Source organism: Anas platyrhynchos, chromosome 11 (genome assembly GCF_047663525.1).
Source record: "Anas platyrhynchos isolate ZD024472 breed Pekin duck chromosome 11, IASCAAS_PekinDuck_T2T, whole genome shotgun sequence".
NCBI classification, from domain to species: domain Eukaryota; kingdom Metazoa; phylum Chordata; class Aves; order Anseriformes; family Anatidae; genus Anas; species Anas platyrhynchos.
Window position 1 is genome coordinate 24,721,134 of NC_092597.1, and position 17,944 is coordinate 24,739,077.

Below are 17,944 nucleotides of genomic sequence, written 5' to 3' on the forward strand. Positions count from 1 at the left end.
GGGGCCATGCCAGCAGCCCCCCTGATGGAGCAAGAGGAGCAGACAGGGACAGGAGCCACTGCGGAGCGTCGTGTGCTGGGGTCAGGTACGGGGTTGTTTGTGGAGCACCAAAACGGTGCGAATACACCGTGCAGCTTGCAAAGGCAATAATATATTTAGCTTGTCTCTGCCACAAAAAGACTACCATGGATTCAGGACAGCGTTTTGGATCGCATTTACATTTGCTAATTTAGTGAGGGCCTGTCAAAGCCATTTATCTCAATGTTGACTGTTGTCGTAGAAGCTTGTTAGCAAGTTGTCAGAGCAGATATTGCTGTTGGATCTGAATAACAGATCAGGTGTCAATTGCTGCAGAGCTGTTTGTTTAGGGATGGATTTAGAAATTCAGCCGAAAGAGAAGGAGCCGTGTCTGTAATAAGAAGGCTGTGATGTCAGGACGCCACGAGGGTTTGCAATTACAGCAGATAATTTTACAAAGCTGCTGCTTCAGAAGTTCCGTGCAACGCCTGCACCAGGACAACGTTACTCCACGACAGGGGGTTACTCCCAAACCTGTGGGGGCTGCTCACAGCCAGGGAACGACTGGAAAAGCACAGGGTGAGAGCCTGGACCCTGCTCGGTGTGGGCTGCCCAGGACCTGGCAAGGGACGGGGCCAGCAGTGCCAGCAGCTGGGGGTCCTCTGCCCTCCCCAGGGAGCAAACCAAGCCCCAATGCTCAGCAAAATGCCTCGTTTTGCTGCTGGCCCCCTCTGATGGGTATTTCTTTAGGAGCCACAGGTACAGCGCTCATCAGCAGCAGAGCCCGAGCTGGGCAAAACCAGCACGACCAAGGGGATTGATGTCCCCCCGGCACACCCAGGAGCTCCCCAGCGGGGGTCTGCAGCCTCCCACTCCCACCTGCACGGCCCCAGAACGGATCCAGCCCACCCCACTCTGCACGAGGAGTGGCGCAGGGCTTGGCTGGCAGTCAGGCGTGATTCAGTGCAGGAACATTTCCCAGGGCCTCGCCGAGATGGGCACGTGGGCGAGGGGGAGCTGGCACTGCTGGCACTGCCATGCTGGGGGAGGCGTGCAGGGAGGACGTGCTGGTGGGAGAGGAGGGACGAGCCTGCTGCAGGTGGCTCTGTGAGACCGGGAGCCCAGCGGGCTGCAACCCCCAGCACGGCTCAGCCCTGCCAGGGCACCAACGCTGCCGGGACGGGCCCGGGCACCCCCTGCTGTTTGGAGGCAGCTGCAGCCATAGAAGAAAAATCCCCAACAGAAATCCCTGCTGAGAGCAGACCGAGCACAAGGCCACCCATGCCCACCCCTAGATGCTCAGGGAGCAGCGCTGGTCACACCGGCACTGCTGCAGCACAGCATCACTGCGCACACCTGGGTGCATCCAAAAAAAAAAAAAATACCAAGAAGTGTTACTTGGGTCCCAAACATTGGGAACAGGAACAAGAAATAACAAGGACAAGAAGCCATCGATGCTAATGCTGAACAGAGAAAGCCACTGGGGCACCACTGCCCAACCCTCACTGTCAGGAGTTTTACATTTAAGCCTGTAAGAGCGTGGGGGTCTTTTGGGGTTTGTTTCCATTCAATTCTCCCAGGTTTTCTTTAGCCACAGCCCCCCAGCCCCTGGCACTCCCTCTCCCCAAGCTGGGGATGCCCTGCAGCACCCCTCATCTTCACGCACGTGGGGCCAGGCCCCCTCCCAGGCAGCCGGGGCACGAGCCCAGTGCCCAGCCCTCAGGAAAAGCCCTGGCACGGCACTGACCCCACCAACCCTGAGCCCCGGCCCCACAGGAGGCACTGCCCTGGCCCCTGTTCCCCGTGCTCCTCCTTCCTTCCCCTTCTGCAGCTCTGTAATGTAAGTGGTGAATGTAAAACAAAAAAAATCATGATCTAATTAGCAGCCTTCAGCTACAGCATTGAATTAGCAAAAAAGAGTGAAAGTGGGTTTAATTAAAACTGTTGCTGGAAGAGAATTTTGATTAACTGATGTAATGCATTAAAATTGCAAATCCCAGAAGCTTAAGTGACAGATAAAATAGCGCAAATGGTTTACAAATTAATTTACTTTTTTTTTTTTTTTTTTTTGAAAACAAGCATGCTGCATATTATTAAAAATTAATTAGTCCTGGAGTGAAGATCTCACAAAGGTGGGAATAGCAGGGGCTGGGGAGATGATGCACGTGTCCGGGGGGTGCTGGGGCCGTGAGCCCCAGGTGGGAGCTACTGGTGACAACTGGGTGTGGGGGAAGAGGAGCAGCGGGCAGGGAGCACCCCGTGCCCAGTGCCCTGCCCGAGGCTCACACCCGGACACCGCTGGCCCTGCTGTGTCCCCAGCCCACGTGGCACCACGGGGGGACCTGAAGCTGTCTGTGCCCCCAGCACCACGACCAGCATGGAGGAGACAACCGGGGCTGACCCGCTCCAGCACCACGGGAGCACCAACACTAAGAAACGGGGAGTTTGGGGACACTTCTGTCTGCCCTGGGACAGGAGGGGCACGGGGTGGCCCTGCTGCAGGACCCCGCAGGGAGACCAGCACAAAATTCCTGCTCAGGGATTGGTGACAAGGATGTGACCGAAACACCAAGAGCAGCAACATTAAACTGAAATATTTACTGACAGCGTTCTGTGTCCATACCTCTACATTTCTAATTCCCCCCGCTCGGCACACCGGTGATGTTGCCATACCCAGCTTCCATGGGGCTCACGCTACCCCCAGTGCTGTGCCAGGGCTTTTCTGCCCGGGTGGGCTTGGGGCAGCCCCGGCAGGGGTCTGGCCGCACACAGCCTGTTTCAGGTGTGCCTTACGTGCTGCTTTTTACCTGGCTCATCACCGGCTCCATGCATGTCCTTGAGGACTTCCAGGAGGCACCGTTTCTGCGGGCAAAATTAGCGCCAACGAGTAGGACTTAAACCAGCACCTAAAGTAAACCCAGCACCTTCCTGTGCTGCAGGAGCCGCGGCTCAGACAGGAATTTAATTTAATTGTACCCTTTAGGCTTCTGATCAAGTTTTTAAAAGATACAGCAAAATATAAAGCAATGCAAATTTGCAGAAAGCGTTGCATTTCTCATTGAACACAGCGGGGGGTGTGTAGTTAGAAAATGGAACATCCTTACAGAAATGTTAACCCTTCAAGGACGGCTGTGCTGCTGAGCTGCAGGCAGCTCTGCCTCTGGCACGGTGGCACCTGTGGCCCCCGGGGACAGCGCGGGTCCCTCCTCAGCTGTGGGGGCTGGCGGCCACTCCAGCAATCCCGTGCCCGGCCCCACTGCCCGCAGCACCCCGCAGCGCTGCGCCTTCTGTCCCCCGCAGGGAGACGGGCAGATGGACTGCCATTACGCATGCCTCCTTTCCCTAGGAAACCTGGCGAAAAACCCCACAGAACACAAAAATAGGAAAGCGCTCTTCAAGGAAACAGGATCGAGAGCAAGAAACACGGAATGCGTCCAGGTCATCCCCGACCATTTGTCCTAAAAAAACATCCTCACAGCCTGTGTGTTGGCTTTCTAGCCAGCTGAGACGGTCCCATCCTCAAAAAATAAAAAATAAAACACACACAAAACCCACTGACTACAGCCAGAATATGAACAAATCAGCTGGGATGAAGCCCAGGCCTCAGCGCCAGGTGGAGCCCCAACGGAGCCCAGGGGATGCTGGTGGCTGGGGAGCGCAGCCCTGCGGGCAGAGCTGGCCAAAACCTGGCCCAAAGCTGGCTCCCTGCAGGCGGCCCCATCTCTGCACCTCCTCCCCACCATGCAGAAAGCCCTCCAGCAGGCAGGGCCCCCCTGTGATGCCTCCAGGTCTCACCTCTGCCAGGTGAGACACCTGCACAGTGCCAGCACGACCCCATGCCTTTTGGCACCAACAACCTGCTTTCACAGGTAAAAATCAACCAGGATAAAGGCAGCCTGCAACCCCAGACACAGTCATGGCACATCACTGTGCTCAGAGCCCAAGAGCTCTGCTGCCTGCATCGAGCAGGGGACGCGAGCAGCCCCTGGCTCCTGTCTAACAGGGCACCTCGGGGCCCTGCACAGAGCGCGGTGCGTTCACGCGGGGAGCTGGGGAGGCTCGGCCGGCGTGAGAAATGCGTTCTGATTCAGCAGGAGCTGAGTGGCAATTCCAGCTGGCTGATCTCATTTTATTACAGATTACAGAGATGTTCCCAGGAAGATGGGTTGTCAAATCTAATCTCATTATGCATTCCTGGTATGTTTGCCGCACGCCCTGCTGTAGCAGCACGCACGGTGCCAGCGCAGCCCAGCCGACAGCCCAGCCCTCAGAGCTAAGGGCACCAACAACTGTCGTGAAGCGGTCGATACACCCCAGGTGGGGAATGCAGCCCCTGGAAGTCCCTGCTGCCCCCTCGGGGGTGTACCACTGGCTACCTGGTGGGAGCAGCTACCGCAGACACCTCCTGCCAGGAGACGCAGACGTCGTGGCCATTTGCAGCATCTCAAAGTGACACCGAGCTGCTGCCTCGGCCTGCAGTCAGCTGCAATAAACCCCTCTGTCTGCAGCACGCCAGGCACTTCTTCCTCCCAGGCACCTGAGCGGGTGTCCCAGTGCTCTGCAGCCAGCCCAGCCCAGCCAGCAGCACTGCGCCGTGCCACTCACAGCCCCGCGGGTACCTGGAGAGGGGTCAGCAGCCACCGCTCCTGCTTTGAAGCTCACCGAGCTCAGCAGCATTATTCCACAAAAATCTGGGTCTTGGAAGGAGAGGGAGAAAACATAGCTCACGATTACATACACAAGAGGCAGAACATGTTACTTGCCTGGTTGCCACAGCACCCCCAGATCCGACCAGGCACCTCAGCAGCCTTTATTACCAGGCATTTCGGGAGTGACAGAGGCACCTAGGACAAAGCTAAAGCAGTGATTTTAAGGTGGCTGGCTAGGAACAGGTCAACATCTCAACACTGCTCACCCTCCCGAGGGACATCTCTGTGCAAGCCCTTGGATGTGCCAGGTACTGCACGAGTGCCTCCATCCAGGTTTTAAGCTCAGAGCAGATGGCAGCAGCCCTGCTCTTCCTGGGCACTGCTCAAGGAACCGCATTTGGAAACTCAGCCTCTGGCAGGCTCACAAACTCCCCAGCTTCCACCCACCCACTCCTCTCCAGCCTGCCCACACTGTGCTCCATGTGCCCTCCCATCCCATCTCTTTCTAATCAAGATCCACACAAGGAAGGTGTTCTGCTGGTGATCACCACGCTGATGTCCTAGGATGGGACGCTGTGCATAGGGCTGCTTCTGGCCTCCCACACGTGGCTTCCCCACCCTTCACAGCCATGAAGGAGCTCAAACCATGCTACTAGAGCAGCTAAACATGGGCATCCTCTGCCCACCAGGCAGCCAGCCCCAACACAGTCAGGCTGCCCCATGCTGCAGCCACAACCTGGTGCCCCCAGGATGCTCCCTGCAGCGGCAGGAGGTGATGCACAGGGAGCAGTCAGCTCAGGAGGACAGCCAGCCTCTGAGACAGCCTCCGGGTCTCAGCAGCAGCAAAAAATGCTCCCGAGGCAGGGGAAAGTGAGTGTGAAGCCAGGGGAGGCAGCACAGGGCTCTGCTCACTGTAGCAGACACAGAGCTGCTCAGCGCACTGGGATCCAGCACTGGGACCGCAGAGCCACCCACCCGCCGGACACCGGTGGTCTCGGAGGCACAGGTGCCCTCCTGCAGCTGGGGGATGCCTCTGCTCAGCACAGGGAGCTGCCAGCACAGAATCTGGCCACAGAGAGCCTGCTTGCCTCTCCCCAAACTCCTCGCCCAGCTATTAATAGCTCCTCTATTTGGGGAACATTTTGGCTGGTACACTGCAGCTCCTGCCTGCATCTCATGAGCAAGCATCACGCACCAGCTGGCAGCTGCTGTGGGCACTGGCTCCCTCTGCAGAGCCGGCGGAGCAGGAGGGGCCCACGCTGACCCAGCAGCGCCCAGCAGCACCCACACACCCCCAGCACCCGGCCCCAGTGCCCGCAGCCAGCCTCTTGGAGGGATTTGCTCTTTGGAACTCAAGCTGGGAGCTGCCTTCGGTGGCATCTCACTCCTGCCTGGAAGAGTTTGGTCCCCAGGCTGCAGTGAGGCTGTTTGCCATTGCTGCTCACATGTGGCTGCTGGACACGGGCCTGAGCCCCCCCCCAACACACACACACCCCCCGCCACACTGTGCGCACACCAGGAAAGCCCACGCTGCCTCTGAAGAGGCGCAAGGCTGGCTGGCTGCGTGGTGGGAGGCTGTCTTGGTTTGCTGTGCAGCTGGCTCCCATCGGCAGCTTAAAGGCCAAGCAGTTATAATTAACGGAGGCACTGGCACGCACACACGGATGGGGGCTCAGGCACAGCATCCCAAAACAGCCATCAGGGAGCAGCCCTGCCCCGGGCCGTGCCCACAGGAGCCCCCAGGCGAGGGCTGCACCCACCCAGCACATCCTTGGTCAGTCTCTGACTGTGGGGAAAGCTCCTGCCCTTCCCAGCCGAGGGGGACCGGCCAACAGCCCCTGCAGGCAGAGCACTCCGGAGGGGCAGTGGAAGCACAGCACGGTGCTCACTGCTTTGCAGGCAGCGGGGCAGCACACTGGTGCCACTCGCACTGGAGACGAGCGCCTGACCCACTTTCCAAGCCTGCCTCAATCCAGCACTGCTCTGCCAGGAAAGCGAGCGAGAGTTTAGGAGTGAGAACCAGCTCCTTCTCCTCCAAACACCTTCTCACCAAGGCTGCGCATTTCACTGCAGAGCAGCAAGGGAGAGCCGCCGGCGCTTTGGCACCAGCCCAGCAGGGCTCAGCCGCTCGCCTGCAGGACGGGCACAGAGGGGCACGTGGCACTAACAGAGCAGCGTGTACCCAGAGCAGGGAACAAACCCCCAGGAAAACACCGCGGAGGAAATAACCAGCAACACTTTGCACCCTCCAAGCTGCACATTTCACCGACAGCACCCACGGGCTCACCTCACAAGCACCAACGTGCAGCACTGGCTTGGGGCAGTAAAAAGTGGAGGGGCCCAAGCAGCCAAGCACTGGAGGCCCCCAACAAACAGCTCTGATCAGGAGAGCAATTTGGAGAGCCCAAGCCAAATCCCTGACTGCTTGGATGCTGCAGGCAGCGTGCCCTCAGGGCAGGCACAGCTCCCAGCCCTGCCATACACTGGGGGCTGTGCAGCACCTCATCTCTGCCCCCCAAAAAGCAGGGGGTACCTGGCTGCATGCAGAGGACACTCCTCAAGCCCTAGGACCATGGAGCAGCCTCTCAAATTAATCAACACCTCCCCCCAGCACCCTCTGATATATGACGGCTCTGGGTCATTAGTGCTGGGCAGCAGCATGTGTGGGGTCTGCCCAGCTGGCCCCGTGTGGCGTGAGTGCTGGAGCTGGGGGCCCTGCTCTGCCCCTTCCCTCTGGCACCCCCAGCAGGTTTCTGGGCACCCCCAGCAGGTCTCTGGGCACCCCCCTGCCTGAGGCTCTGCTGGTGCTGGGCCCATGGAGGTGGGCGCAGGCAGCACGGGGAATCAGCCCAACTCCTTCTGCCAGCAGCACCTCCTGCCTTCGCTTCGGGAACCAGCCCAAAACACCACAAAGCGGCCAAGCTTTCAGGACGAGGTACAGGAGGTAAAAGGGGCCATACAGAAACACCCTGCGTGGTGTGGGAAAATGCCTTGGCACTGCTGGGGCCGTGCTCTCCTCGTCACCTGGCTCTGACCACGCGTGGATTCCTGCTACAGCTGGCTCCAGAGCTCACATCTGCAGCACGCCGAGGAAATCTTCTCATCTCTCCTGACTTTGTGGGAAGGGACTTGTTTCCTCCCAAGCAGAGGAGAGATTCAGCACAAGCAAAGTGGAGGCAAACGGGCGGAAAAGCCCCGTGCTCTGCTCCCAGGGTGTCTGCAAAGCACAATTGTTCTGTGGCCAGTTGTGCTCATGAATAAACACAACCACTAACAGCGTGTTTTGCCTTTACCCATGGGGAAGCATTTTTGCAATTTCTTGCTCGAAACCCTCTAAATGCATCACTTCCCCGATTCCCCGTGGAGATGTTTCCACAAACAGGAACTGCGCTGCTGCTACGTGTGAATACAACCTACTGAATTTTTTAAAAATCCCACCTCGCTCACCTTTTCAAGGCGAGTCGCAGTGGGGAGCCCTCGGCTCCTCTCACCGAGGCCTCACTTTGCTGAAGCCTACGAACCGTTTTGTCTGCCCGCCCTGTCCTGGGAGCAGATCGCTGCCTCGCACCACGAAGGGAACAGGAGCTGCAGAAAATGCGTGAGGGGTCCGGTGGCACCGCTTTGGGGTGCACAGGGCAGGAGCTGGCCCCCAGAAGCCACCCCAGGGGGGCAGTGGGACGGGGACACCGCAGGGCTGGAGTAGGCAGGGGCCGTGTGCCCGTCATGGCCCTCCTGGTGCTGCCGTGCTTCTCCAGCATTGGCTCCGTGAACAGGCTGCTTCTGAGCTTGGCTCCGGTGCATTAAACAAGCAGCCTGAATTTGAAAATAACCAATCTGTCAGCCTCATTCCTGAGCGTTTTTTGGAAAACCCTGCAGGCAGGTGCAGGTGCCACATCAATATGTCAGCGCTCTAATGACGAGTTCATAATATTTTCTGCTTGCATTCCGCTGTCTCCATGTATTAGCAAACAGGCTACTCCCAAACGCTGCTCTCTGGAGCCAGGGGTTGCAGATTTAATAACAAAATCATCGTTGTAAATCATTAGTTGGTGATTCAGCATGGAAATACCTCATTATCACTTAAGCATGTGCAGTATGTGACTTATGAAAACCTCTGAATTATGACTAATTAAGCGCGGGCCGAAAAATATCCCAGATCAGAACTATCGTCGCCCACTGCAGGGAATTAAATATTTGAGGCCAGCAGAACTCCTGGACATCGGGAGGTAAATATATGCATAAGAGATTTTAATTGAAAAATACGTGGAGAGCAGAAGTGTGCTCAGAAAGCTTCTTCCATGGCGAAGCGTTGGGATACTTAGCAACATCAACCCCTAATTAACAGAATTTTTAAATCCACAACATGCTAATTAATTTCTGTATTAATCACAAGAACTTTGAAAACTGGCAGATCCCAAACCTCTTTGAAACAAATCCGTTTTGCTTTGCAGCAGCCACCCCCCGAGCCGTGGGCGCTGCGGTGCAGACGGCGGGGCAGGAGCCGCAGGGGGGGCACGTCACAGCGTGGGGCTGCAGGGCCTGGCGCCGTGCCCACCTCGGCCACGCTCAAACTTTGGGTTTTTAACAAAAAAATATTTCAGTGCGTTGCCAGAGCAGAACCAAGGTGGTTTCCCAGACGTTTCCTGTGTCTCGTGCAGCAGCACTGCCAGCACATGCAGGTCGCTCCCCACCTGCACGGCTCGCCCCCCGCGCACAGCTCACCAGCCGGGGGCTCCTGCAGGCAGTGCCCGGTCCTTCCACCTCCGTGTGGGGCTGCAGGGTGTGGGGACACGGTGGGGAGGTGAAGGGCGAGGCAGGGTCGCAGGGCTGTGAGCTGGATGGGCCCCAGTCCCTGTGGCTCCTGGTCGCATCCCCAGGGCTGTCTCTTGCAGCCAGCAGGAAGCAGGGGGGCTGAACTGCCTCTGAGTGAGCCTCTCACGCTAAGAATGGGCCTAAAAATAAGCTTTTAATACACTCTTGCATCCTGTCAAGGCTTTAAATAGCTGTTTGGAGCTCAAATTTTAAAAACTGTTGAGCTCAAATCATTTATGACAACTCGGGAGCCAAAAATAAATGGGGACGCGGGAAGAGGAGGAGCCGGTCCCCCACCGTAGCTGCAGAGGAGCGCGTGCTGTGGCTCTGCCGCCAGCTGCCTCCTGGCTGCAGCTGTGCCGGGGGTGGGCACGGGGCACCATGGGTGGGCATGGGGCACCATCGGTGTCCACGGGTGGACACTGCTGCAACAGGAGCAGCAGCCTCGCCAGCCCGAGCACACTCCTTGCAAGAGCTGCTCAAAGCCTCCCCATCGCCTCGCACTGCTTTTGCTCCATCGAGGAGCCGTGCCACACGAGGTTTATCCGGTGCTCCTGCAGACCGCAGGCAGAGCCCCCCGTGGGAAATCCCCCGTGGAGCTGGCGGTGGGCAGCGGTGCCACCCAGCGCTGCGTGCAGCGAGGGGCCGCAGCCTGGGAGATCAGCCGTGTTTACCCTGCAGGGCAGAGGGTGGCAGGAATGCTCCTGACTAGTAAATTAAGTCAAAATGACACGCGAGGCAAGGAAGAAGTATATCCCTGAAATGCTAAGTCACCGGAGGGACAACAAGATTGCGTTGGGCTCTCATAATTGTGATCTATTGCAAAGACGTTCCCCTACCCTATAAAATGTTATCCCTGCTCTGAAACAGTTTGTAACAAGAAAAGCGCAGGGAACGCTTTCTTGTCTCGTTCTGCAAAGAAATAGATCTGTAGAACATCTTATGCATTTCCTATCCTTGTTATAAATAGGATGAGCTCTCTTGTAAAGAGACAAAAACGAACAGCCCACTACATCCCATTTAAAATAAATTACTGTCTAACATGCTAAGAAGCAGCTTTGACCCAGCGTGCTCGCTGGAAAATATGTCCTGCCTGCCAACCGAGCTGCGGACCGCAGGGAGATGCGCTTGGGACAGGGAAGGAGAGAGGAGCTACTGCTGTGCTGCTGCTACAGGGCAAAGGAATTTCCAAATCAACGCCTCGGGATGGCTGGGGAGTGCTGGTTGTGAACCAGCCACCCACGTGCTGGAGCTCGCACAGCCCTGGTTTCACCCCCGAGCCCCTTCCCAGCTGCGGTGCTCCCAGCGTGGGTCCCTGCCTGCACTGGTGAGGGGTCCTGAGTGTGCCACAGCCGCTCCCACCTCACCCTCTGCTCCCCAGCATCTGCTGGGAGGTGGCTGTGCTTTTAAGGAGAGGGATTTTGCCCATTTCTCGCAGCAATCTCAGTCTCGGTGGTCTCTGGGGAAGCAGCTCAGGCCTGGAGAAATGTCTCTGAGCGAGCTATTTTAAACCAAACCGCAGCTTCCTGGGGCACGGGCACATGGGCACCCTGGCTCTGCAGCTGCTGGGGCGAGACCCAGGTGCAGCCCCGGTGCTGGGGACACATCCCTGGGTGCCACCAGGCCATTCGGGTGCAGGAGCCACCCCAGCAGCCCCTTACGGGCATCCTCAGCCGGTGCAGCCACCGGAGCCATCTCTGGGGGCAAGGGGACTCGGGGCCGGGAGCTCACGCCTGGTGGAAAACTTTCCCTCTGCTGCATTGTGATACCCAGCTCATCGCATCTTGGTTTCTGACAGATCACCCGGGGGCAGCGATGATTCCTCCGTTACACGGCGCAGACCTTCCCCGGTGAGCGTCGTGCGGGTCGGGTTGGGGCCCCGCTTGCCGCAGGCTGGCAGCTCCCCTCCCGCTGCCCGCGCCGCCCAGCGCGCTGGGCTGGAAGCAATCACTGCTCGCGGGCGTTCCAGAAATACTCTGCTCTCTTGTTCACTGAACTTTGATCTTTTATTCAATTTTCATTCCTCTGGAAAACTCGGAGACAAAAAGGATGCCCCGATGCTTTCAGCCGGGGAGGAGGGCTGTGAACGATGACAGTGCTGGCTGCCTGTAAGAAATCACAAACAAGGCTGAGCAGGGAGGTGTTCCAGGAGCACAAGGCCAATTATTTCTTTTTTTTTTTTTTCTGAACTTTGCAGGAACTGACATCTCTGCAGCCGCTGCTCTCTAGATAACAAGGGAAGCGAAATGTCTCCCCTCACCCCTCCCCGTGCTGACGGAGGGCAGCCCTCCTCTCCTGTGCGCTGTCATTAGCGGGAGGAAGCAGCGAGCTGCAGCTCCGCGCTCTCCTCCTAAAACAGCTGAGTAGGAGGTGATGGAAAAAACATGTTTTCCCAAATCCCTGGCACTTTCTGCTGCAGCACTTGGCTCTGGCTCCACCTGCATCTTGCCGCGTGCTTAGTGCGCTCCCTGGCAGCGCGGGGCCGGCCCAGCTCCGTTTTCTGCCTCGCGCACGCTCCCCGAGGTTGAGCGCAGCCGATGTGCAGGCTCCTGCACTGGTCCTCTGCACCAAGAGCAGGGATTTAAATAACACCGGAAAACCTTTTTTGTGGGTTTCTCTGTAAGGAGCCCAAGCAAGGCTGCTTGGCAGGGCTGTGTGTCCTGCACCGGGGCTGCCAGCTCACCGAAACCTCAGGCTCATGCCACGCCGCAGAAAATCCCCAGCTGCGTTTAATCAGCATTTTCCTTGGTCGGACTGGAAACCTTTCAGAAGCGCAGCTTTGTTCCTGCTTATTTATGTTGAATTGCTTTTAGGGGGCTAATTCCCAAACAGATGCCTACGCAGGTGCACGCCAGCAGAGTGTGGGCTTTATGGGCCAAGGCTGGACGTGCAGTCAGGGGAAGGACGTGGTTTGCTGCCTGCTGCAGGAGGAGGCAATAAGGGAGCTGATGCTGAGAAGGGCAGAAATGGTTTGGGCAACCCAGTCACTCGTAAAAGCCAAGGAGAAGCAGTGGGGTTCTCTGCTCCAGGGAGTGGGCTGGCAGTGGGGGGCTGCGTGCGAGGTGCTCCTGGGCCCCAGGGCAGCTCAGTGCCCGCAGCAGGGCCAGCACAGGGCAGGGCACAGCTCTTCTGCCCTGCTGCAGGAGGGGTCTCTGCCGGGCCCAGGCAGCCCCAGGAGCGCACTTGGAGGCTGGAGCAGCCCTGGCAGCATCTGCTTGGCACCCGCAGCGGGTCCTCTCCCTGGGTGCTGCTGTCACTGCGCTGCACCCACAGGTGTGGGTGACCTGCAGGAGCACCAGGGCACAGCAGGGGCCATCCCTGTCAGACCCACAACGGGGCACGTCGGGCTGAATCGTGCTCTGGCACAGAGGCAGTGAGCAGCACAGCTGTGCCCTGGCTGGGCCCTGCACAACTGCCCGCAAAGTTTCACTGCTTCAGGCGCGGTTTAGCAGTTACAGAAAGAAGAAGCCGCAGCCCCCAGGGAGGTTTCCCCAGGTGGCACCATGGCACCAGCACCTCTGCTGTGCCACACAGCTGGTGGTGGGGGTGGTGGGGGGAACCGGCAGCCCCCCTGCCCTGCACCGACCAGAGGTGCCTTGTGGGCAGCAGCAGGGGGACATGGGAGGGAAGAGTTGTGTGAGCTGAGTGCTCTGGGGAAACAACTTCTTAGAAAGCAAAGAGCAAAATCAGGTGCGACTCCTCACCTTGCACTGCTGCCGGGCAGGGGGGGACACTCAGCTGCCCAGAGGACCCGGCCCTCCAGCAGCAGCAGAGCCGTGAGCTGTGCTCTGCACCCAGCCTCTGGCTTTGGGTGCTTTACCAAAGCGCCTCCGTGCAGAAGCGACACTGAAAACAATTTTGCATACAGCCCTTTCAATTACTGATCTCAAATATTAAAAGGATGTATCCCACAACAGCAGAACAATGTGGATGTGAAAATGAAACTTAATAATGAATAATTTGCTCTCTAGGGGAAAAAAATGCCAACTGGAAGTACATTGTACTTGCAGTCATGTCATTACAGATGTAGTAATTTTGTAGTTCTTACCAACCTCTCATGAAAACAGCACTCCTGGAGCACCTCAGAGCGAACTCCCCGAGCCCTCCCAGCGCAGCGCCCGCGGTGCCGCAGCCCCCTGCTCAGAGTGCTGCCAGAACGGGATCGGGGATCCAGAACGGTAAATTGGATGTAAAGGCGTCAACAGGAGCAGAGAGGAAACAATGATCTGGGAGCAGCACACAGAGCCAAACCTCGGGAAGGCGAGCGTGGAGGTGTGAACAGCAGCTGAAAGGAGGCAGCAACCTGGGAACGGCACAGCAGAGCAGGCTTTGTGGACTGGTAAGAACTGAACAAATTCTTGGCTTTTGCCTGTTTTTTTTTTTTTGTCCTTTTTTTTTTTTTATTATTTTTTTTATTTTATTTTTATTTTTCTCTTCCCTGCACCACGGTATTGCGACTCCCTGCAGGTTCAGCGGGGGGAGCAGAGGCAGACCCAGGGGAGCCCCTGCAGGGCCCGGGTCCCAGGGAGCAGTTCTGGGATCTCAGCGGTGCTGCGGAGGGGTGGGCAGCAGCCCCTGGCAGCAGGCACGGTGTGTGCCAGCCCTGCTGTGTGTGCTCCACGGCAGATGGGCAGGACGGGTGCCTGCCCCGCCGGGGAGTTCCTCTAGGTGGTTTGCACACCAAAAGGAGCACCCAGAGAGCTGGGACACCCGCACAGGGACTGAGAAGGGGCCTGAGACAGGAAACCTGTTTTCTTGGGCTTTTTTTTTTTTTTTTTTTTTTTTAAGGAGAAATGCTGCAATGTGCCCACACGTGTGGGCACGGAGCCGTGGAGGCAGCACAAGGGGGTTGCCAGCTGGGCTCCTCGGCGTACACAGGAGCCCCGTCAAACCCTTCAACATCCCACAGGGGCTGGGGCCGGTGCCCCCTGGGGCAGAGCCGAGGGTCTTGCCCCATCTCGCTGCACATGGAGCCGGCCACAGCTGCTGCTGCAGGTGACATCCAGTGGCCACGGGCTGCTGCTGCAGCCCTCGGTGCAGCCCTCGGTGCAGCCCTCGGTGCAGCCACCGCAGCCCCACAGCCCCAGCCCCAGCACCTCGCAGAGCTCCACAGCTCCCAGACCTCTGCCACCAGCCCCAGGGTCCCGGGCCGGATGCCCGTCTGTGCCTTTGCTTTCCTGGGCCCTGGTCCTTGCACAGGGGCTGGGACCCCCTGCACGTGCCAGTGCCAGCGGGTGCCTTCCATGCAGGGACAAGTGGGACGACCACACCAGGTCAGGCCCAGTGAAAACCAGCTGGGAGGCAGCCCCAAACTGGAGCCTTGGGAAACTGAGGCTGCTGGCAGAGCTGAGTGATGACACATCACCACGGGGTGCCCGCTGGGCACGAGCCTCGAGCAGTCCCCAGAGCGGGCTGCCCATGCGAGGCACCCCCAGGGAGCACCTGGCTGCGGGGAGAGGGGGCACAGCCGGGCTCTGCAGGCACCGGGAGGTATTTGCAATTTCCTCCCCGACCCAGGGGGATTTTGTCTCCCCTCTCCAGAGGGGAGCAGGAGAAAGCTCGCTTTTCTTCTTCCCTCCAAGAGCTACTTTAATAACAGAAGTATGTGGGGAAGGAGGCCAGTAAAACAAATAAATCAGCAACGTGGAGCAGCTGTGGTGGGAGCCTGCCTTGCACCCAGGGCCTTGCCCGGGAGCTCTGCCCCAGCCCCCACAGCTCCAGCACCTTGACCCCAATGCAGCTGGGGACGCAGCGGGGGCTGGTGGCTCCCTGCTGCCACCTCCCCGGTGCTGCTGGGCGCTGGGGGACACTTTGTGCCCCGGTATTTGGGGCACCAAACCCACTGCGACCACGTCGGCACTATGAATGAGCAGCTTCTGCAGAGAAGCTTGTTTTGGGAGAGCGCCCTGTTTACTCTGAACCAAATGTTCACATCCCTTGAAGCTACTCAACAAAATAATCACCAAAACCAACACGGGACCCGGGGCTGCTCTTTCTTTTTGTCCTTGCCCAGTGGCTGCTCACAGACATGAAAGGCCCGGCTCTGGCCGGCAGCGCCGGTCACGCAGCCTTTGTGTCCTGAGCCCGCGGAGCTTTCCCACCGCTCCCTGGCAGTGGCGCGCGGCCGGACACCGTGCCCGGGGCGTGGGGACGTGGGGGGACATCGGTGTCCTGGCGGCCAGCAGTGCTGCAGGGCTCGGGCACCACTGGAGCGGGACGTGAGCCTCCTGTGAGCAGGGGGAGCAGCCCCCAGGGCAATTGCAAAATTCGTGACGCCCCTTGCTGCTAGGGGGAAAAGGTCCACCGGTGATTTTCTGCAGGGGGGCAGCCCCAAAGCAGAGACATGGCTGCAAACAGCCCTGAGCCCACAGCCAGGCTTGGTCATTTTTGGGGAGGGGCTGGCATGGGGACAGACCCATCCACCCAGTATCTCTCAGAGATTTCCCAGAGGTGCTGAGCTGGGGCTGCCAACCCAGCAGTCGGTGCTCTCAGAAGCCCTCACGCTGGCACACCTGCAGAGCTTCTGACCCAGTTTAACCTGGTCCAGCTTCCCTGGCCCCCAGTCCTGTCCTCCACCTAAACTGTGTGCCGAGCTCCTCAGCCTTTCCACGACCCACGGGCCTCTTGTGTCAGCCCAGACACGGGCATCGTGCGGGCACGTGCTCAGCCAGAGCTGGGGGGCACAGCGAGCGCGCCCCCACCCCTGTGCCTCCGGCGGCCACGCGCTGCACCGCGGCACCAGCTCATTGCGATGCAGGAGAACATCTGTCTGCTGTCCCTCCGCCTTTCCTCCCAGATGTTTCGCATGAGGCTGTTTGTCCCTTCCAGCGATTCCAAGGTCAAGCATGGCCCCAGTACCGCAGCCCCAGCCAAGGTCCCTGCTGCCTGCCCAGCGCCCTGCGGCACCGCGCTCCCGGCACAGTGAGGGGCTCCCCGGCGGGCACCGCACGGCACCGGGCCCCAGCTGGCATTTGGCAGCTCCAAGGTGGAAATGTTCCCGACCTGCGCTTGAAATGCCGAGGGAGGTTATAAAGCCACGGCAGGCTACTGAGTCAGCTGGATGTGCCGTGTTTACTGAGCCGGGCGCTGCTGCAACGGACACCGGGAGCCTGGGGCAAGCTGCAGATGGAGCAGGGCTTAGCGAGGCACCGGGCGCTTCAGCAGGAGGCATTCCTCAGCAGGAGCTGGGGACGGACGGCACGGCACGGCACACAGAGAGAAAGGGGGGCCACAAGGTGCGGCCCCACCTAGGCGTTACGGGGGTGAATAAGCCCGGCTGGAGCAAACAATGAATCAGCCGCAGCTGCCCTGCGTTAGCTGTCGCGGAGGCTTGGCGAGCCGTGCTGCAGGGGTGTGCCAAAACTCACACGGCTCCGCGTGCTCCAGCAGGGGAACTGGGGGAAAGTTTCAGGTTTTGGAAAAAAGGCTGTTTGCACCTAAAAATTCTCACACGAACACGGGGGGGGGCACGGGGCATCGGTGTTGTGGCTGCTGTACTGACTCCACCCTTATCTGTGAGATTTCCTGCTCTCTGCTTTAAAATTCAGCTTGGATTAACGCTGTGCACACATCCAGATGTGCTCCGCCAGGGCACGGCTACCGTTAACCCCAGACTGTGCTGCACGGGTTTAGCTTGTTGCTAATGAGCACCCCTCGTTAGCCTGACAGATCCTGAGGTGCCAGGCCACCTGGGGAGGGGTAAAATGTCCACATTACCCAGACATGAGACCCCCTTCCCTTCTTTTTCCTCGCCGTGTGCCAGCCCTGTGTGCCGCTCTCACCCCGAGCCACCCCCTGTCACCTCCCCAGCCCAAACCCCAAGGCCCCGTTGATGGTGGCACACAGGGCAGTGGTCACAGCGTGGGGGCTCCTGCACCTGCAGCTCTGCACCTCGTGCCAACAAACACGGTGCTGCGTCCCCAACACCGAGCCCAGCACCGGCTGTGGCCTCGCACTCTGGTGGAAAACCCTCACCGGTTCTCCCACCACCGCTGAATGCTGCTGGTTCCCAGGGCCTGACCCATGCGGAGCGGGCACCAGGACAGTGTCCCCCCACGTCGGGTGCCCTGAGGACAAGAGGAGCCCTGGGTCGCTCAGCAAAGAGCCGGGTGCTGACCCAGCAGAGGCCCCCGAGCAGTTGCTGGGGCTTGCTTTGCCAGCACAGACCAAGCATCACCTAATGCGTGGCGCAGGACCGTGCCCGCCAGCTCGCCAATCCCTGCACGCATCGCCCGGCAGCTCCGTGTCAAGCCAGCACAAGCCCGAGCTGGGGAGTGGTGATGGGATTCCTCGGCTCCAGCCTCTGCTGTGAGCGGGGTGCCTGGGGCACGCCAGGGCTGCCCACAAACGTGGCCAAGGCAGCCGGAGCCCAGTGCTCACCCTCCTGGTCCTGGGGCGTGCTGGGGTCTGCTCGCACGACTTGGGGAGCTGCCCCAGAGCGTGCTGAGGGGCTGACTGATGGGGTG

At 59.0% G+C, this 17,944-nt stretch overlaps 1 protein-coding gene across 1 annotated transcript in view; it reads right to left on the bottom strand.

The window, feature by feature from the left end:
• The window catches only part of RASGRF1 (Ras protein specific guanine nucleotide releasing factor 1), a 78,053-nt gene that overhangs the window by 48,205 nt on the left and 11,904 nt on the right, over window positions 1-17,944 (bottom strand). The gene's annotated exons all lie outside the window — the stretch shown is intronic.